We start from the raw sequence: 22299 nt of genomic DNA on the forward strand, positions 1-22299 counted from the left end.
TGATTTTTATGTGCTATTAAGTTTCATAATCTATAAATTTGGTATTAATTGATACTTATAAATCAAATATGTTTTTATAGAATGCTAGAGATTATTTACTAGGAAGATTGGCTAATCTTTTTATTTTTATAAAGTAATGGAGATAGAATTTGTGTCCAGGTGCTTGACTTCTGAGTTTCTTCAGGTAACCACATTGTGACATGGCCTGATCATTTTCTGACAATCCACTGTCTACCTTCAGAGTTCCATTATTTGACTATATATGAGGAGTCTTTGCTCCTCAGAATCAAAGAGTTCTTATCTGGAATTGACATACATCCATAGTTGCTTTAAGCAGAATAGACTATGATCAAGGCTTTCCTAGACCAGACTTCTAAGAGGTGAAATCAAGGACACGTTTTGATTAAGGACCTTACCTTGTTGGATATTGTTAGCAAGTTTCAATATTCTAAAAGAAGATTTTAAAAATGCTTTTATTTTGCCTCTTATTTGACATTCATAAAACAAAGGAAATAATTTCAGGGATGTAAAGTATTGGGGGATTTATTAAGGCAACTCCACGTAGTTAAAAGGGAGATTTATTTTGGGGTTACTTACAAGTAAAGGGATAGGTTACAGGATCTGGGAGAGGGGAAGTGCAGTCCAGCGGGTGTTCTCTGGAGAACTCTGCTCAGTCTACCATCCAGCATCCAGAATCCCCAGGAACCAAGAGGACCAGTAAACGGCCATGGCATTTTTGGAGATGTTTTGTCTCATAATGCCTTGTTTGGGCATTTTTTTATAACCTTGCAATCTTTTGCTTATATATTATGGTTTCTGATGGTGTGTTTTGGTGTTTTTGTTTGTTGTTTGTTTTTATGTGTGTGTCTCTCTATGTATGCGTTCTCATGCTTTTCTTTTTTTCTTTTTGTTTTGTTTTACTCTGATTTGATTTTTTTCCCTGTTTTCTAAAGAGAGAGAAATAAAGAATTTGGGTTTGGGTGAGTGGAGATGTGGAAAGGATCTGGGAGGATTGAGGAGATTATAGAATTACTGATTAGAATATGCTGTAAGGAAAATTATTTTTGATATATAATGACAAAAGACAAAAACTAAAAATAGTGTTCAATATGCTATAGAAACATAAAGAGAGGGTCACATGTCTGCTCTTAAGGAAGTCACAGCACAATAGGAAGCTCTTGAACAAGTATTCGATCACATGTGGTCAGAGAGAAAGGGCTAGAGAGCCTTGTGTCACTTGAGCAAACATAGTGATGGCTTGGCTCCTGCTAGATGAGAAAAAGAGGACTTTCTAGAAAGAACAGTGACATGATACTGGCTCTCAGAGTGGAGTGTTGACTTTAGGCGGGCCTTGAATGACACTACATGTATTGCCTGGAAGAAATGGAGGAGAGACGCGATGCTACAGTCTCTGGGTGACAGATCTTGATGCAGAGGTAGGGAACTGACATGATGGAGTCCTGTTTGTAATGGTAACATAATCACACAGGGAAAATTTAGAGAATACATTCTGCTTATAGAACACACTAAGGACCTATGCTAGAGAAATGCAACTGACTCCTTAGGGTTATCTGTTAATCTTTGGGTCCAGAGTCATGATGATACAGTAGGTGGTCTAGAATATGCAAACTGATGGCTTTGTAATAATGCTCTATGTTTCTACATTCTTGAGAACTATATTTAAATTTACGCATGTATCTAGCCACTTTTTCATCTCTAATATGTACTTCTTTGAGAAAGAACAGCTCAGGTGAACCACTGTCAGGAATACTCATATTTTTTAGGTATTTGAAGGTGACAGTGTTAGGTGGCCTAGAAATACATAATCCATTTATACATTTTTAAAGCACTCACAAAAATTGCAATGTTCAAAATAACCCACAATGAAGTGAGAAAATTACTTCTCCCAGAGCCAAGAATGAACTCCTGGAAGTTTATCTTCAGTAAATTAGTGGCTGACAGAAGACTAGATTCCTGGTTTTTGTTTATTTCTAAAGTACATTACAGTAGCCCATAAAAACTATTTCAAATTTTAGACTGTATATCATATGGGTCTCTGAAATAGGGTAAATTATATTTATGATTTTTTTCTTTTGGATACTGTTTTGGCAAAACATAAAGCTTTTTATGGGTATTTGATAAAAATAATGATATTTTTCTTTCTGGAATATTTTTTACTTAACTAATAATTTATAAATTGTGGCATTTGTCAGGCAATGTGATTTAGTCTGTAGTTAAAATCAATTCTGTTATTTTTCTTGTATATATTTTTGATTAAAAGCAGAAGTATAAGAAACCCAATATAGAGAACTCATGTGAGTTTTGTTTGTTTGTTTTTGCTTTTTGTTTATTTGAGACTATGTCTCATAGTGTAGCTTAGGCTGGCCTCAAACCAACAGCAATCTGCCTACCTCAGCTTTCCCATACCAGGATTCCAGGCATGGGCTACCATACCTGGCTTTTAAGACTGTGTTTGAAGTGTTTTAGCCCCTACAGTAACATTCACAGCATCTTTCTTACTTAAGAGAATAGAAAAATTTTAGAGTCTACAGCTTTGTGTATTTTTAAAGCCAGAAATCCTTAATTTTCTGATATTCCCCACCTCTGAAGTGAGAAACTCTTTTCAATTAAGCAGAGGAGACATTTTGAAGTGTTTTTAATCTTCTACCCCTAACGATTGTCCGCTTTCCCAGCATCCCCGCCTAGATTTTCCTTGCCCAACATCTTCAGTGCTTCCCCTGTTTGCATCTGAAATTCACTGAAACATTCTTTCAGAGAAGCTGGCTGCCAATATTTTCAGCATGAATTTTTTGTTATTGTAACAGACCATGGTTATAGATGACAGTTGTAAAGCCCGTGCTATTTTCTCTGTGTGCAGATTTGAAATACAGCATGGATCATCACCAGGCAGCGAGCTTTGGAGAAGGAAGAAGGTATTTCAAGCTAGGAAAGAAGATACCATGACATTTCAGGAAATGAGATCAGCACGCATGATGGCACAGAATAAGCAAAAGCCAGGCATGTCTCACGAAATCCTATATCAGAGCAAGAAACTTAGTCATTGTGAGCTTTTCCACCCAGCGTCTAAGCTATATTTGTCTTCATTGCTCCAAACCTCTTAAACAATATCTGTGTATTATAGGTACTGAAAAGATAGTTCAACATCTGAGCCAAATAATATGCTTTGCATATTAAGAGGTAATGCAAGGGCTGGAAAGATGGCTCAGCTTATAAAGTGTTTCTTGCATAAGCGTAATGACCTGAGTTGGGATCCCAGTATACCCATGTTTAAGTTGGGGATGTGCCATGTGTATAAACCCAGGAATGATGATGGGGAGAGACAAAATGAATTTGGAGACGTGCTGGCCAGTTAATCTTTCTGAAACAAAGAGCTCCAAGTTCAATGAGAGGCTTTGTTTAAAAAGGTATGGTGGAGAGTGAGAGAGGAAAATGGATAACATCAATCTCTGGCCTTCACACATGTGTATGTGTGTGCAAGCATGCACACACATGCATATGACTGAACACAAAGATAACACAAATATGTTTATATTTAATATAGTTTGTTGGATATCAAACTCCGTTAGAGTTCAGTTACTGGATCATCAAGGACAGCCACTAAACATACTATTTTGTCTAAGTATAAAGTAATGAGTTAATTGATAGTCACTCAGCAAATACTTGTTTCATTGTCTCTGTTTTAAGGTCTATGATAAAATTTTTTTAAAATCGAGTTTCCCTTGAGACTGAAAAATAAACAACCAGTAGAAGAACTGTTATTAAGGAAACAAAGGTTTGGAGAGGGAAACCTAAATGAAATGCTTTAGACTGATGATTGTGGCATTTACAATAATTCCTAAAGTATCATGAAGATCTACCTATAAAGAGACAGGAGATAGTACCAGGAGGGTATATTGTTTTCACTAGTTAAAATTCATAGCTAATTACAGGAAATAAAAGGGGCTGATTGATATTTTTCCCTTTCTTTCCTCATTTAATTTTGCAACATCTAATGTTTTAAAATTCAGAGCTCAGGTCTAAATCCAGTAAGTCCTTGGAGAATTTTCTTTTAGGTACAGGAAGCCAAACAAGGAAGAAATGGTCTCTGGTACTCAAGAGAACAGAGAATTAAATATTACACTGCTAAGCACAATGCTGACACCTATGTGGGACGCAATAGGCTCCAGACTCACATAGATTCGGTCTGATTCACTTGTCTGCCTTTCTTCTGTGCTATTTTTTTTAATTTTTATTTTTATTTTGCAATACAATTCAGTTCTACATATCAGCCACGGATTCCCTTGTTCTCCCCCCTCCCGTCCGCCTCACCTTCCCCCCAACCCCCCCCCCCCCCAATTCCCATCTCCTCCAGGGCAAAGCCTTCCCCACAGACTGAGGTCAACCTGGTAGACTCAGTCCAGGTAGGTCCAGTCCCCTCCTCCCAGGCCGAGCCAAACAATCCTGCATAGGCCCCAGGTTTCAAACAGCCAACTCATGCAATGAGCACAAGATCTGGTCCCACTGCCTGGATGCCTCCCAAACAGATCAAGCCAATCAACTGTCTCACCCATTCGGAGGGCCTGATCCAGTGGGGACCCCTCAGCCATTGGTTCATAGTTCATGTGTTTCCATTCATTTGGCTATTTGTCCCTGTGCTTTATCCAACCTTGGTCTCAACAATTCTCGCTCATATAAACCCTCCTCATTCTCGCTAATTGGACTCCCAGAGATCCACCCGGGGCCTAGTCATGGATCTCTGCATCCAGATCCCTCAGTAGTTGGATGAGGTTTCTAGCACAACAATTAGGGTGTCTGGCCATCCCATCACCAGAGTAGGTCAGTTCGGGCTGTCTCTCGACCATTGCCGGCAGTCTGTTGTGTGGGTATCTTTGTGGATTTCTGTGGGCCTCTCTAGCACTTTGCTTCTTCCTATTCTCATGTGGTCTTCATTTACCATGGTCTCCTATTCCTTGTTCTCTCTCTCTGTTGTTGATCCAGCTGGGATCTCCCGCTCCCCCAAGCTCTCTTTCCCTCAACCCTCGCCTTTCATTACCCCCACTCATGACCAGGCTGTTCATGTAGATCTCATTCCATTTCTCTGTCATTGGGCGATCCCTGTGTCTTTCTTGGGGTCCTGTTTTCCAGGTAGCCTCCCTGGTGATGTGAGTAGCAGACAAGTCATCCTTGTTTCATGTCTAGTATCCTGCTATGAGTGAGTACATACCATGTTTGTCTTTCTGAGTCTGGGTTACCTCACTCAGGATGATTTTTTCTAGATCCATCCATTTGTCTGCAAACCTCACGATGCCATTGTTTTTCTCTGCTGAGTAGTATTCCATTGTGTATATGTACCACATTTTGTTTATCCATTCTTCAGTTGAAGGGCATCTGGGTTGTTTCCATGTTCTGGCTATTACAAACAATGCTGATATGAACATAGCTGAACAAGTGCTCTTATGGTGTGGTTGAGAATTTCTTGGGTATATGCCCAAGAGTGGTATAGCTGGATCTTGGGGGAGATTGATTCCCAATTTTCTAAGAAAGCGCCATATTGATTTCCAAAGTGGTTGTACAAGCTTGCATTCCCACCAGCAGTGGAGGAGAGTTCCCCTAGCTCCACATCCTCTCCAGCATAAGGTGTCTTCAGTGTTTTTGATCTTAGCCATTCTGACAGGCGTAGATACATCACCCTTTACTATAGCCACAAATGACATAAAATACCTTGGGGTAACACTAACCAAGCAAGTGAAGGACCTATATGACAAGAACTTTAAGTCCCTGAAAAAAGAAATTGAAGAAGATGTCAGAAAATGGAAAGATCTCCCATGCTCATGGATAGGCAGGACTAACATAGTAAAAATGGCAATCTTACCAAAAGCAATCTACAGATTCAATGCAATCCCCATCAAAATACCAACACAATTCTTCACAGACCTGGAAAGAATAATACTCAACTTCATATGGAAAAACAAAAAACCCAGGATAGCCAAAGGAATCCTGTACAATAACACAACTTCTGGAGGCATCACGATCCCTGACTTTAAGCTCTACTATAGAGCTACAGTAATAAAAACAGCTTGGTACTGGCATAAAAACCGACATGTGGACCAATGGAATCGAATTGAAGACCCTGACATTAATCCGCACACCTATGAACATATAATTTTTGACAAAGAAGCCAAAAGTGCACAATGGAAAAAAGAAAGCATCTTCAACAAATGGTGCTGGCAAAACTGGATATCAACATGTAGAAGGCTGCAAATAGATCCATATCTATCACCGTGCACAAAACTTAAGTCCAAGTGGATCAAGGACCTCAACATAAATCCAACTACTCTGAACCTGCTAGAAGAGAAAGTAGGAAGTAGTCTTGAACGCATTGGCATAGGAGATCACTTCCTAAATAGAACACCAGTAGCACAGACTCTGAGAGAAACAATCAATCAATGGGACCTCTTGAAACTGAGAAGCTTTTGTAGAGCAAAGGATACGGTCAACAAGGCAAAGCGACAGCCTACAGAATGGGAAAAGATCTTCACCAACCCCACATCTGACAGAGGACTGATATCCAGAATATATAAGGAATTCAAGAAATTAGACATCAAAATGCCCAACAGTCCAATTAAGAAATGGGCTATAGAACTAAACAGAGAATTCTCAACAGAGGAACCTCAAATGGCCGAAAGACATTTAAGGAATTGATCAACATCCCTAATCATCAGGGAAATGCAAATCAAAACAACTCTGAGGGAGTTCTTCTTAAATTACAAATATTCTTTGCTTCTCAAGTAATAAATGAAATTAATGTAAGTAAAAAAAATGCTAAATGGCTCATTGATTTTGGACCTTCTAGGTATTTGACACTAAGAATTGAGAGATCAGTGAGCTGGACATCTGGACTTTGTAGCTTACAGTGCATTTCTTCCTTTCTTTGGAAAAAAAAAGAAAAGAAAATGAAATTTGATTTTCTAGATAACTACTATGTAGTATTTATATAAATGAATTTTATGAATAAAATTTGAATGCCAAAAGAATTATTTTCAGTGTTGATGCCTGAAATTTTGCAGTTGAGCAGTAGAATATTTGCTCACCTGGAATAAAACAATCTTGAATTCTAGTTAGCTTCCTGACACGTATTTACATGTAATTTTGAGAAAACTTTGTAGCTTGCTCGTGCTAGATGAACTTTCTCCTCTCATAATCATTTAACAAAGAGATGATGAAATTGCTATTGGAAGGGATTCCAAACCCTGCACATCTGTGTCAGTGGAAACATTCTAATTGTTTCTTGCCTGTTAGATTCACCATACTGAAAGTCACACTGCAGGCTGTTGTTTTATGCTTGAAAAATCCACATTTTCCTGAATAGATCAGGAAAACAACTTCTTCTCTAACAACTTTTGCCTGTGGCTCCTCCAACCAAGTCTTCAATTTCAAGTAAGACAGTAAAGAGGATTAACAGAGACAACTAGGTTTTATGGTTTGGAAACTTTGCTACAACCGACCGAATAGCAAACGTTTGGGTAACTGTTACTGAAGGAGTGACATATAATGGAGGGAGCAGGATATAGACAAAGAAAACAAAGTGTGGTGTATAGGGAAGTCAGGGACAAATACATTTTGGATAAATCTACTGATGGAAGAGCAGATGAAACTGAAGTCTTCTCACAGAGCAAGAAAATTAAAGTATCTGAGTGAGAGAATTAGTAATTTGAATACTGGTCTGGAATTTTAGCAGCTACATGAAGTTGGGCAGGGTATTTGACCTCTCTGTGCTCTAGTTTCAATCAAATGCAAACAGTGTATAGGCACAGGTGCACCATAGGATGTTCTGTAAATATAAGCCATTAGTTTTGTGACTAACATTGGCATAGGATGACATTATAAGACAAGAAGGTATTTAGTTATTGGAAATGAGGAAACACAGTCTTAGACATACTAATAAATAATAAATATGAATAATTTTTATGAAAGTGGATATATTAGGAAATTAGAAGTTGAACTGATGACTATTCATAATTGCAGGCATTTGTCCAGTTTTAATGTGTGTGGTAACTCAGTTATTGCAATTATTTTGAAGCTCCAGAAAATCTTAAAGGTCATTTACTTTCTAGAATTCATTTACCCAAGGAATAAATGTAGTAATGGTAGCATGCTCCTATTTATTTGCTGTTCCAGGGGATCATTGGGGAGTCTTGAAGCAAGAGATGGAACTAGATTAAAGCTGTGGTCTGGGTGAAAATTTTCATATAGTTGATTTTTATGATAGACTAGGGCAGCTACACTCATGTGATAATGTAGCTTCTCCTTAAATATTGCAGAAAAAGGTTCAGTTAGATCATAAAAACCTCTAATCATGGAGATAATATTCAGGAAAAATGGCTAGAGTGTAAATTAGGGCCATTTGTCATGGGGATTATAATTTGACTTTAAAACCAAAGATGTGTGCACTGAGTCCCCAGACCTTACTGATCTCTCATGTGCTCAATGACTTCAGCATGACCAGACACATCTCTGCAACTTCACTTCCCCTTTAGATACAGATGATCAGAGATCTCCCTCAAGTGCACTGAGCTATCCTTTCTTCCTCTTGGAAGGCTTCTGCCTGTGCTCTGGTTTCATGCTCCATGGGGGAGAACTTGATCCCCTTGTGGCCCTTTTCTGCTGTGGAGATCACAGCGCCCACATTTCTGGATCTTTATTTATGGTACCAGATTTTTATTTGTCCTGCTTTCTTTCTTTGCTTTTTGATAAGAGTTTCTAGAGAGTAAGTTCAGGCCACAGAAGGCTTAGAGCAGTCATTACAGTCACCCCTCTTTGATGTGGATGTCTGTACTCTGAGCTGGTTTGAACTCTCCCTTGCTTTGAGGTAATTTTCCTTTAGGAAATTTTTGTTTTCTCCCCTAGAAATCAAAATAAACAAAGCCTTCCTGAAAGTTCTCCTCCAGAAAATATTTTATATTAGAACATGTAAATTCTAAGATGAACTATTGGGCCATTTCCAATTAGTTAATTACTAGTTAATTCCAACTAATAGTTAATGTGGTACTTTATGGTATTTTTACCATAAAGTGGAGGTATTTAACAAAAAGCTTTTAATATAGATTCAAGCATAGACTTTGGGGTGCGGGGGGACTGATTCTATAGAAGACTGTTAAACACTCAAGATATAGAGGTGGGATTTTCAAGAGAGAGTTGGCTAAATGGGCCTTTTCCTAATGACACATTTAACAATAATTTCACACCAAATAAGGATGACAAGTCTCTTTCTAAATTAGGTTATTCTCTCTTTTAGTGAACATATTCCAAAATCAAAAGTGTTATTCCAAATAATGTATCATGGAATCTACATAAGAGAAAGAGAAAATAGATGAAATCTGGAGCCACAAAACAATGGAAGACTCTCCTGTTTGGAAAGCTTAACAGGTAAGTCGATTCTCAATTCCAAGTTGCTTCCTTTCATTTTGTTGTGGATGGTTCTGTTTTCTGCTAGTCATGTAACTGATAAATGTGTATCAACTGTCTCCTCAATGATAGTGTAAATCATGAGGTGTCTGTGACAAAAAAAAAGCAATGGGCATGTCTCCAAATTTCAGTGAGAACAATGCTATTTTTCTTTGGAACCATTACTTCCTTATCTTGCAGATGCATGCCCATTAAGGAGTCCTTTGCATTTAATTCAAATCCATCAGCTTGCGATGCTGCTACATGCTCTGCTAAGCGATGAGAAGACTGATTATTGAACGGAATATCCATGTCTTTGGTGTCAGATTGTGCTGTGTCCTTGCAGAGTGAACTTCATATTCACTGCTTCAGATTGTAGAAGGTAGATGATTAAAGTTTGTGAAGAAATCATTGAGAAGTTTACATTACAATCAAAGCTGCGAGGTTGCTTATTTTCTATTTGCTGCACTTTCACATTAAAGTTGGGCTCTTGTGGGTGGCATATTTTTCACAGCAGCCTCAATTTATCTCCAGAATGGATAGGGCCAGAGGGCCTTGCTTTACCAGACCATTATACTGCGCTAGAGCTAGGCTACTTAACAAAATTAATGAAATGAGCATTATGGTTTGTTTGTGTTTCCTTGAGATATTTGTCTAGATAACAAGTTGTGCTTTCTTACACTGATTCCATATTCTGTGTATATTTGGGTTTCAGATAAAGATTAATTCTTTCTTGCCCATCTTGGTAGCCACCTATTCTTATTCCCTCTTACAAGAAGGCAATAAATGAGTCTCTGAGTGGTATTCAGGCTTGCCATTTAACATTTTCCAGCTCCTAACCAAGGACCATTTCATCTACAACTTGAAAATAATTGTTTAATGCCAAACCCATGGTAAATTTTGTAAAGATGTTCCTTTGTAAAATTGTACAAGAATATTCATTATTAATATGAAATTAGACAAATACTGTAATTTGGACAAGGATCTCATTCTTCAACCTGGTTAAGGACTTGGAATAAGTAGACCATTATTTCTAGTTAAGACATTTAGGCCACTACCATATAGTTACAAAAACCATGATTCTTGAAAGTTTCCATATGTTCACATAGAAACTATGTGAGCTATTGTCCTTGGACAGCTGCAACTTTGGCTTTGATAAATCCAATAGATTTCTATCTCACAATTCTACCACCTAATAAGAACTTGGCAAGTGTTTGCATTCAGGCTGCCAGAGGAAAGCCAATGGCTTCTATTCTGCTGAGTTCTATTGTCAGTGATGTGCCCTAATCATCCTTCCCTCCTCATCCTGATGTCTACAACTAGACTCAAAAATCCCACTTGATGGGTAGTTTGCTTAATTGACAAGGCAGTGCTCTTGCCATATGCAACCCTGCCAACTCTATGTTTTTTTTTTTGGAGTCAACACAAAAGGACAGTTTTTTGTTTTGTTTTTGAAGATGAAAGCATCCTCCAGAGCACTTGGTATTTCACAGGATGTGCAGACTTAGTATACAATTGGAGCAGAATCTGAAGTGGTGCTACTTTCTCAGTTTCTCCTCACAATATGACACAACTGTAAAATTTTACCACCTACACATCCATCACAATCTCTTCCCCCAACACTTTGCAAGAAACAATGAGACAAGCTGAAGGACAGCCACAATTTTAGCTTCCTTTCTGTCTGATTAAGGAAGATAGGTCCATACTTGACACAGCAAGATTTGAAAAGGGGTAGGTGGAAGAGTAGGCTGGGATAGTCAAAACCAAGCTACTTTTCAAGTGATATTTTTATGTCAAGTTTTCACCTTCTTTTCATTTTATTATATTTGCTTTCTAAATGTAGATTTTTATATCCAGTATTCACATCTTGTACCAGTTTCAAAGTTTATTGTTTATAGTGTAATTAAGATCCACATAATCAAGTCCACCCTAGGTCATTGTAAATTATGCAACTTTTATTGTACCTGATGCAGTGGATAAAATTATTTGCATAAGCATGATTTTTTGCTTTACACTTACTACATATATAACTAAAAGAGCAAAGCAATGCTACCTGCTTATGTGGATTATATGAAAAGCAACCGAGATGATCCATATAAAATGCCTAGTATTATGCCAGACACACAGTGAGCATTTAATAAATAGCTGTAATAATATTATTAGTAATTATTTATTTTGCAGTTGGAGGAGGATTAAGGTAATTAATCAAATTTAATTGACTTTTAACAATCAGTGTGACTAGGAATGCAATGGATTTTTTGTGCTTTGTTTTTCAGAAGTATGGATTTAACCCAGTGCCTTGTGCAAGTATTCTACCATTGAGCTACATCCTCAAGACCTCTAGAGAATACTGTCAATTTAAAGGATGTTTTACTCTGTAATTTTAATACTTTCTCAAAACTTATGTGATGATACCAGCTTTGTTGCAGTGTTGAGTTTCTGACTTGCTTCAGGACTTGACTCAGGAGGGACAGGAGGTCCATTGAGTTCTGGCATCATATTGACAGAAGGCCTCAATTTTTTCCTTTTAGCACTATGCCTTAATAAGGTTTATAAAAAGTCCAGAATTCCTTGACACATTGTTTTTTCCATCATAGTACTTTACATACAAAGCACCAGAGTACCAGGGATATGGAAATGAGGGAGATGTAGGGCAGCCCGGAAAACCCACTACAGTAGATGTAGAAACAAGGGGTTTAAATGATTCTAAGAATGGAATTAGAGCTAGAAAATCTATTGTGGAATTGTAAATACTACAAGATTTAGCTTAAACTTAGTGGATATCCTTTTCCTGGAGTTTATTCTATATTTTTATTTATTCTCTGAGAATTTCAAGTACATATATAATATGTTTTCAATATCTCAACTTCCCATACACTCCAACTTCTCCTAGACCCCTCAGCTATACCCCATTCCAAATTCATGCCCCCTTTTCATAGCCCTCTGAGTCTAGTTAGTGCTGTCCTTACATGCTTGGTTATAGGGTCATACACTGGTTCATGGGCATCCTAATAAGGGCCACTTCCTGAATGAAGACTAACTTTCCCTAAGCAGCAGCTTCCAGCTAACCAAACTTGACTAAGAATCAGGCTTTGTGAGCCTCTTCTCCATGGATGCTGGATTCCTAACTGGCTTAGTTTTGTATAGGTCTTGTACAGATAATCACAGCCATCTGGAGTTCACAAATGCAATGGCCCTGCCATGTCCAGAAGACTGTTCCATAGCAACCTTCCTTAACCTGTGGCTCTTACAACCTTTCCATCCCCTCTTGTACAATGTTTCCTGAGCAATGTGAGGAGGGGGTGTGGTGTGGATGTCTCATTAAGACTGAGCACCGCATAGTGCCTCATTCTCTGTACTCTGACAAGCTGTAGATCTTTATCAACTGCTGTCTGCTGCAATAGAAACTTCTCTAAGAGTGTTGAGGGCTGTTACGAATCTACAGGTTTAAAGTACTTAGAAGGCTGTTTGATACTAAATCAACACAGTATCAAGCTTTCACTAGGGTTTAAAGTTATTAAACTAAAAATTTAACCTTCTGCTGCATATGCCTTGTTAAAATATGCTGCTATGTAGCAAATATATAGGAGAAAAATGTAAAAATATCAAAATGATGGATTCACAGTTGAGATGTAGAATAGTGTAAGTCATTTCCACTTGCAAAACAAAGAGCCCATTACTTGCCTTATGTATTACTAGACAGTGTGCATGAATAGCAGTGAAATTTATGCTGATTTCAATTCTTGTAAATTTTTCGTAGTCATACATTAAACCAAATGTGAAATGTGTACTCAAGTATTTGACTACGACCAACCTTTAATAGACATTAAAAAAACAACAACAGGAAAACCATCTTTTTTATGGTGGGCATAAAATGCAAATTAAAATAAAAGGCGAAACAGAATGTTGCAAGCTGTTGGAAGTGAATATATTTATTCAAAAATATTTGTTCTTTATTTCTGATAAATTTTGTATAAGCATCATTGAAGAGCAAATATTTCTACTATCTCAATTTGAGTTAATATAGTCATATTTAAATGTTGAATGGATAAATTTATTCCTAGCAAGTACGTTCATATTCAAATCTAGTTTATTAATATGAGATTACAACAAAGAAAAATTGGTTAAAATTGAATTTTTAATTGTCCTAATCTCACATTCATTGTTAATGTAGAAGAAAATTTGATGTATAAAACCTAATTTTAAAAGAAATTTATTGCAAAAATTCCTTGAAAAATTATATGTATTTATATATGTATGTATGCATCTGTTACATACATATATGCATATATAGAGAGAGGGGAGGAAAGGAGGGAGGGAGGGAGAAAGGAGAGTGTAGAAGTAACTGTCTTATTAAATAAGAATCACAGAGCCAATGTAAAGATGAAAGCCCAAGAGGTCAGAGCTAAGAGCCTTACCCTTCCTGCTTCAGCTATCCTCTCCAGCCAAGAGAGACCTACTTCCTGTGTTTTTGTCTTTATATAGACTTTCTGTTCTGCCTTCTCATTGGTTGTAAACCCAACCACATGACCTCCTTGTCACTACCCATCTGTATAGACCTCCAGATCTTCTAAGGTTGGTATTGAGATTAAAGGCGTGTGTCTCCATGCTGGCTGTATCTTGAACACACAGAGATCTGCCTAGCTCTGCCTCCCAAGAGCTGGGATTAAAAGCGTGCGCCACCAACGCCTTGCTCTACTATGCCTTGCTATTAGCTCTGACCCCCAGGCAACTTTATTTATTAACATACAAATAAAATCACATTTCAGTACAAATAAAATATCACCATAGGAGAGAGACTGTCTTAGCACTTTTTAAAAATGTGAAATATTACAAACTTCTTACATACTTTGTAATAGAACTATTGAAATTATTCTCTCTAATATTTTATATTCTTTACAGCCATCTCTCCAAGTCTCCTATTCTCTAACCTTGGGTACCCACAATTCTACTTTCTGCTTTTATGAATCCAACTTTTTACTTGAGCAGATAAGGAATCACCTAACATTTATCTTTCTGTGCATAGCTTATTTTAGCTATGGAATATTTTTCAGGTTCACCCAACGGTCACAAATTATATGATTTCTCTTTAATATACATACACATATGTATCATAGTGTGTATGATATTTCTTTGCTAGACACTCAAGTTTGAGTCTATATCTTGGTTAATGTAAATAACACTGCAGTGAAGACACGCCTTCAGGTGTCTCATTGATAGTGATGTAATTGTCTTTGGATATATACTCAAGAGTGAGATAGTTGGATCACAAGGTAATTATATTTTTAATTTTTTTTTAGGAAACTATACACGGGTTTGCATGATAGCTGTGCTAATTTTCATTCTCTCCATGACTGTGCAGGATTTCGACTTGTCGGTACTTGCTATCTTTCATGATTTGATAGCCACCACCCTTAAAAAACAATGTTTGTTAAGTTTATAGTAGAAACAGGACTTGTTTCTAACTTTTATCTGTGTTGATTCATTTAATTTCTGTAAGAACTCTAAGAAGTCCATTATATTACTATTGTTGTTTTTCTTTAAGACTTTTTTAATTCATGTGTACCAACTACAGATCCCCCTCTCATCCTTCTTCTTGTTCCCCCTCAGCCTTCCCCCCTCCCTGGCCTACCCCTATCCCTTTCTCCAAAAGGGTAAGGGCTCCCATGGGTGTCAGAAAAGCCTGGTACATTCAGTTGAGGCAGGACCAAACCCCTCCCTGCTGCATCAAGGCTGAGCAAGAACTCCTACCATAGGTAATGGGCTCCAGAAAGCCAGGTCATGCACCAAGGATGGATCCTGATCCCACTGCCAGGTGCCCCTCAAACAGACCAAGCTACACAACTGTCTCTCATATACAGAGGGTCTAGTCTGGTCCCATGCAGCTTCCACAGCTGTTGGTCTAAAGTTCATGAGTTCTTGCAAGCTTGGTCCAGTTGTCTCTGTAGATTTCCCCATCATGATCTTGAGCCCTCCTTGCTCATATAATCCCTCTTTTCGACTGGACTCCATGAGCTCAGCCTGGTGCTTGTCTGTGGATCTCTGTATCTGCTTCCACCAGTTACTGGATGAAGGCTCTATGACGGCAGTTATAATATTCACCAGTCTGATTACCGGGGTAGGCCAGTTCAGGCACCCTCTCCACTATTGCTAGTAGTCTAATCTAGGGTTGTCCTTGTGTGGATTCCTGGGAATTTCCCTAGCACCAGGTTTCTCCTTAACCCCATAATGTCTCCCTCTATTAAGATATCTCTTTCATTGCTCTCACACTCCATCCCTCCCCCAGCTCGACCCTCCCATTCCCTCATTCCCTCATGCCCCATCCCCTCCTCTCTATTGCCCCCCTCATCCCAGGTTTACTCATAGAGTTTTTCAAGGTGAATAGGAGGGTGAATGTATCTCTAATCCCAGCACTAGGGAGGCGTAAGCACAAGTGGTGCTGTGTCTGAGGGTAACCTGGCCTACACAGTGAGTTTGAGACTGTACTAGTAAACATAGAAAAACTCTGTTTATAATGTAATGCAAAGCCAAGAAAAGTATGCTGAGTAGCATGCCAAAAACTATACCTCTAGCCAGAGGCAGGGTCAAATAGTTTGTATCAAGAATCCATATTCATAATTGTTGGGCAGTGGGTTGAAGAGTAAGATTTGATTCTACAGAGAGGATTTTCCTAATGATATTGTTTTATCACTATGCTTTTCCTTTTGTGTAGAACATCTTACAATCTGTAAAGGAGTCCCTGAAATGTAAAAGTCCCATGAGGACTTGACTCTTGTTTGCTATGATTGCTGTTTGCATCATTATGTTTTCAATCAGTGTATACATGAAGGGAGAAGCTGGGAAACTTTGAGCAAGAACAGCAGAATTTGGCATAGATGTTAGTATCGAAGCACTATTTAGAAAAGAAAAAAAAAAGTGGAGAAAAGAGAAGGGGTTTTTCCATCATAAGAAACCTGTGGCTTTGGCTTCGCTCTCACTGTGAGAATAGCAGAAAGGCAAAACACAATGTTAGTTCTTAATTTCAACTTTCTAAACAACTGCCATAGTTTTACTTTCCTAAAATAAGGGCAATGGATAAAGTTTGATTTCTTTACAGGATAGTTTCATTTATCTTAAAGTGATAGAAAGAGGTTATAAGGCATATGACCCAGACTTGAATCCTGACTCCATTCCCTAGAATTGCAAGATTTCCCACCTATACTTTCATCTTCAAGCCAGAAAAAGAAAATCCAGTACCCACTAGAAAAATATTCTACTTCAATTAAACCAGAGTGTTTTCTTCTAATAAATAGTGAAATAAAAGTTTACCATTATTTTTCTAAACTCAGAATAAGAAAACTGGTGAGTAATATGTGTGGTAGAATCCCCGGAAAGCAAAAGGTCTGACATCACATGCTATTCTTCCATGGGTGTATTTCACATGTACTGTGTGTTTTAAGAGGAGTCAGTCAAATCTCCCCAAACCAGCAATTTCTGGGCAACGATACTACACCAATTCCTTTCCTTCCTCCCCGATCTTCCTCTCTTATCCTGACGGGCAGACAGTCAGTCACTCAGCGCCAACACGTTACATCTCTTGAAGCCAGTTGTGTGTCTGTGTCTAAATCTTTGGATTTCTCTGTTATATTTTGATTTTCTTCATTCTCCAATTTCAACTTTTATGAACTCTAATGACTGGGTTTCCAGAATATTTTTCTTGCTAAAAAGCTGCTCAGTATCAATACACTTGCTTTCTGTCAGTTTTGAGATGCGTGGGTGGCCTTGTTTCAACTTTCTTTTCTTATCCATGCTTCACGTTTTTGGTCCTTGGCCAATTTGCTTGATTTGCCAGTGGAAATTGAGCTTTCTGTCCACTTCCTGGGATGACAGAGATCCAGGCCCTCTGACTTGCATTTGTGCATAATTTGGCCTTGCCTAGATTTTAAGTCTCTTAGGAGCCTGTCGTTAGAGTTCTTGCCTAATTCAGAACATGACAGGAAGCTGAGACGTCAGAAACCCCCTGTTTGGAAATAACTGCTTGAGTGGCTATAAAACAGTATGCTTTATTTGCAAAGATGGGGAGGGGGTGTCTTTCTTCAGTAACTTTGTATTAAATGAGGTTTTCCCTCTTCTTGTTGCTCTCTTCTCTATATTTACTGGTAAAGTGATATTTCCCTCTGTCTTTTGACAGTGCTAAGTTTACTAACAACAAACTGCTTTCTTTCCACCCTCCTTCTAAAACATTATTATTTAATGGATCAGTATTGAAATTTGTAATACTAGCTTCTAACAGACTACAGTAATGAAAGAAACAGGTTTTCCAATTAAAGTAATTAAAACAATACAGAGACATTATTGGCATTTTAGATTAACCATACCAGAGGCTGGGTTGTATGTTAGTTATCTATTATTGCAAAGCAAATAATACTCCAATTTGGCAGCTTAATATTATAAATATTTATTATTTCATGGTTTCTTTGAGTCATTAATTAAGGAATGACTTCATGTGGTGATTCTAGGATGGGCCTGGATGTCTTTTCTACATGATGGAGGCTAGGGGAGAAGGAGGGGAGAGAGGAGAGAAGAGGAAGGAAGGGCAGGAAGATGAGAGAACAGGAAAAGAAGACGAGAAAGAACAGGTAGAAGCCGAGAGAAGGAAGAAGTGGTTACAACGTGTTTCATGGACTAGTCTTGGAAAGCAGACATTGTCTCACTTTTGTTACACTGATTGTTAGAAGAAAGTCACTAGTTCCCTTACAGGGAGAGGACTTAGTCTCTCACTGTTGAAAGAAGTGTATGATTCTTGTTTCAATGCTGAAGAGTTCATCTCTAGAAATTGTTTGTTTGAGTCAACAATTAATGCTATAGTCTCAAACCAATTTCAACATTTGGGCACAGACTCTTCTTGCAGGATAAGCATCATTAACAGAGTAGTTCCCTATGTGGTATCAGAATTTATTACCATAATTCTAATCTTCTAGATTCTAGAAGGAGAGAAGATTGTTATTAGTTCTCTGAGAAGAGCAAGACACCCTCCTTTGCAAAAATGAATGATATACCAGGCTTCATTCCTAGCTGACTTCAGCTTGTTCTCATGTATTTTTTTTCCCCACAAATCAGCTCTGTGGGTTTTATTCATCCCTTTGATCTGGGTTATAATCTGGGTTGTAATCTAAGTTTGCACAAACAATATGGAAGAGGAAAAAGGATTACTCTGATAAGATTAGAAATTTTAGATTCTGGACTGAAACTGGGTTGGACTGATCACTCCTTCTGCTAAAACCATCAAGCTCTTCCATGGTGGAAAGAATTTAGAAAATGCTGGTGAAGCAGGGAATTAAATATGATCCTATTTATAAAGACATCAGACTATAGGCTAGCATGAATAGAAGGAACCTTATCAAAGATATTAATATAAGTAAAGGAAATAGATTCTAACAGTAAACTACTGATGTAAACATATCCCATACATTAAAAATGGTTCCTCAAATTTCAATGGGTTTAATATCAATGACATATTATTAAGACTTTGCTTTGCAGAGGAGGTGGATATAGACTCCTATCTAGTTCATCTTAAATATTCTGATGATAGAAGCTTTTTAATTGTGGGGGATTCACTGTAGGTCAATAAAATTCAGTTTATATATTGTACCCTTACCAACACACAAGAAAAGGTTGTCTGGCCCAGTGAAGGGAAAGTTGGAATCTATTAATCTGTATGTTAGTAGTTTGGAATTTTGGTTTGTTTCTTGGGTTTGTGAACAGAATAAGTTAATCTAAGTTTGTAAACATTTCCCTTCTTTTGGCAAATGGGCAATATCTTAACCAAAAATGGTAAAATACGACTGGAGAAAAAATTGGCTAAAAATGATCATGGCTACTTCTATGCATTTCCATGCATTAATACCATGATCAAATATTAACCTCTTTAAAACACCTTTAATTTCTGCATTTACCACAGAATCTTAATCATACTGAGAAGAATTTAGAACTTCTTTCTAAAGTTTATCCACCCCAAATCTTGGTGGTAGAAAATAAGATAAATATAAGCACTGCCTGTGGTTTTAATACCCTTCCACTTTCTGGAATAAAGCGATCATTGGTGTTTGTCAAGAAACCCTCTGCTTGAGATTGACAGTCAAATACCAGACTGAGCTTCAGGAGTCCAGTTGAAGAGAGAGAAGAGGGATTCTATGAGCAAGGGGCATCAAGATCATGATGGAGAAACCTACAGAAACAACCAAACCAAACTAGTGAAATTTAGACCATGAAATTTAGACCAACACCTGTGGATCCTCACGGTACTGGACAAGGCCCTCTGCATAAGTGAGACAGTTGTGTAGCTTGATCTGCTTAAGGGACCCCCTGGCAGTGAGGTTGGGATCCATTTCTGGTGCATGAGTTGGCTTTTTGGAGCCCACTACCTATGGTGGGACACCTTGCATAGCCTTGGGGCTTGAACTTTCCTCTACTGAATGTACCAGGCTCTGCTGACTCCCCATAGGGAGCCTTACCTTCTTGTAGGAGGGAATGGGGGGTTATTGGGTGGGGGAAGGCTGGAGGAGTGGGTGGAAGGAAAAGGGGGACCTGTGATTGGTATGTAAAATGAATAAAAAATTTCTTAATGAAAAAAAAAGAAAACCTTTGTTTAATGTTATCTGTCTCAAAATAGCTTTATCCATGGTTTCTCATCACTTCTGGAAGTTAAGGCTTTACTCTTTTTCATTGATTTCTTGGCATTCAAGAACAGAACTTATTCTGATACTATGGGAAAATGACAGATTTTTATAACCATATACAGTAATTGAAATAATAAGGGACTTCCACTCTCTGAAGAATTGAGGATGCCTAATCCAGCCTACTCAACAGTGTTACATTCCTAACTCAGTCCTGTTTGGATTAGTGGTTAGTGCCAGGAGATGAATAAGTTAATTATGACTTGATGATACATTGGAATCTGCTCTTGGTTATTATTCAATGAGTTGTATGATTTTGAGAGAAGAAAACTTGAACTGTGAATTTTGCTGCATGAATGGCTGACTTGTTACTGATGCAAGCAACTACCCATCTTCACAATTTTGTTCATGTAGCTAAGGAAATAATGTGTTAACTACTTTTATGACTCTACTACCCCAATAAGCCACAGTAGCTAGTTTTTCTTTATTCTTAAATAAAGTTCAAATATGTTTCCAAAGACTCTGATAACTATACAAACTGTCAGACATATCAAGTACTACAATGGAAATAGGTTTTTCTTTGGATGCACATTGTTATTATAACTATTTACATCTGGATTTCCAAGGCAAACTGCAGTTAAATCCAAGATTGCTATAAGCAATAGACAAGCATTTCAAGAGCTCTGGTCAGTGTACTTTAATTTTAAGAAACATTGTTATTATGATAAGTCTATACCTATGAAGGGAACAGAGTTAAAATTTATCAAAGTAAAATATTTCTTTTGGAGACATGGTTATTTGACCAAGACTGGCCTTAATCTTGCTATTTAACAGAGGGTGGCATTGAATATTTATCTTCCTGTTTCATTTTCCAAGTGCTGGGATTGCAGGTATGCACCACCACCCCTGGTTTATGTGGTTATGGGGATTGAATTTAGGGCTTTGATGCAAGCTAGACAAGCACTCTATCAACTGAGCTACATCCTCCACCCCATAAAAAATAATTTTAATAAAATTACTAATATTAGCTAAATGTTACTCTGCAAAAATTAACTGAATATTTACTTGATCCATGTAGACAGAACTTAAAGAAGTAAACATTAGGATCATACACCCCAAAAGAAGGTGAATTCTTTTTCTCCACATACTCTTGTTGAAGGCATTAAGCAAGAGGCTGGACTCTGCTGTCAGTAGCAAAGGTGGTAACCAACTGAAAGGAATTTAAGAAAATCAATAAAAATTCATTAGAGCTGATAAAATATTTTTATAAAAATCAGTTACAAAGGAAATGAAAGAAACAACTTTCCTTATATGTAGAAGACACTGTTGAATGTTTGAGAATCAAGATTTTAAAAGTGCTTGGCCTTGGTAAGTATCTGTTAAGATTTGACATATATCTATCACTGTGGCATATGCAAATAAAAAGAACCAAACAGAAGGGCTCCTACAACTACATACCTACTCTGTATGAGATGTTGGGCCAAGTGTCCCCGGCCTTAGTGAATTAAATTCTTATGACTGATTTGAGCATGTCCTCTTTTGAGTATGAAAGACATGGGCATAAGATAACAGAGAGTTTGCACAATGTTCACAACTAGTAAGTGTTGGGTCTAAGGTCTAAGAATGAATTAGTGTTTCTTTCTAGAACAAATGATTGCTACTCATAGATAGCACCAGGTAAATTTGATGTTTTAAAGCTATCTAACTAAGTGTTCTTTCTCCTCTCCTAAGCAAAAGTTTTGTTTAAAGTTTGTTTTTTTTTTTAAATCAGTCCAGGATTTCAAAACAGGTATTGAACACTTCTAATTCTCAAAAGGTAACTCAAAATTGCTGGCTCAGAGTAATCTGTATTTTTAATTCCACTCATTTTGAGCCAATGCTGTTCATAACGCTTGCTTATGGTCAAGGATGGATTAAATAAACTTAGTGGAAAAATTATCTCTAAGGCTTTTGTACTTTCTATGTCACTTTGATGTTATTAGGACCTTCTACATAGAGAGAAAATATAAGGAATTTCTTATTATCTAGGAGTTCTTAGTATTCCTTTTTATAATGTAAAATTATTTCATCTATAAGTAAACGTGGAGATGTGATGAGCCAAGAGAAATTTAAACTGGAATGACCTCTCATTTTTGGTTCAATGATCAACAGTATAAGAGGGATGCAGAAGCCCTTGTCATAATTTCTCATCACAGGACTT

At 37.5% G+C, this 22299-nt stretch overlaps 1 long non-coding RNA gene across 1 annotated transcript in view; it reads left to right on the forward strand.

The window, feature by feature from the left end:
* Window positions 1–22299, forward strand: part of LOC128097289 (uncharacterized) — an 87139-nt gene that overhangs the window by 36223 nt on the left and 28617 nt on the right. The window contains exon 2 of the long non-coding RNA XR_008213832.1: window positions 9296–9426. This is a non-coding gene — a long non-coding RNA (uncharacterized LOC128097289). The remainder of the gene's footprint in view (window positions 1–9295; window positions 9427–22299) is intronic.

Source organism: Peromyscus californicus, unplaced genomic scaffold (assembly GCF_007827085.1).
Source record: "Peromyscus californicus insignis strain IS unplaced genomic scaffold, ASM782708v3 Scaffold_5__1_contigs__length_169319896, whole genome shotgun sequence".
Lineage (NCBI taxonomy): Eukaryota > Metazoa > Chordata > Mammalia > Rodentia > Cricetidae > Peromyscus > Peromyscus californicus.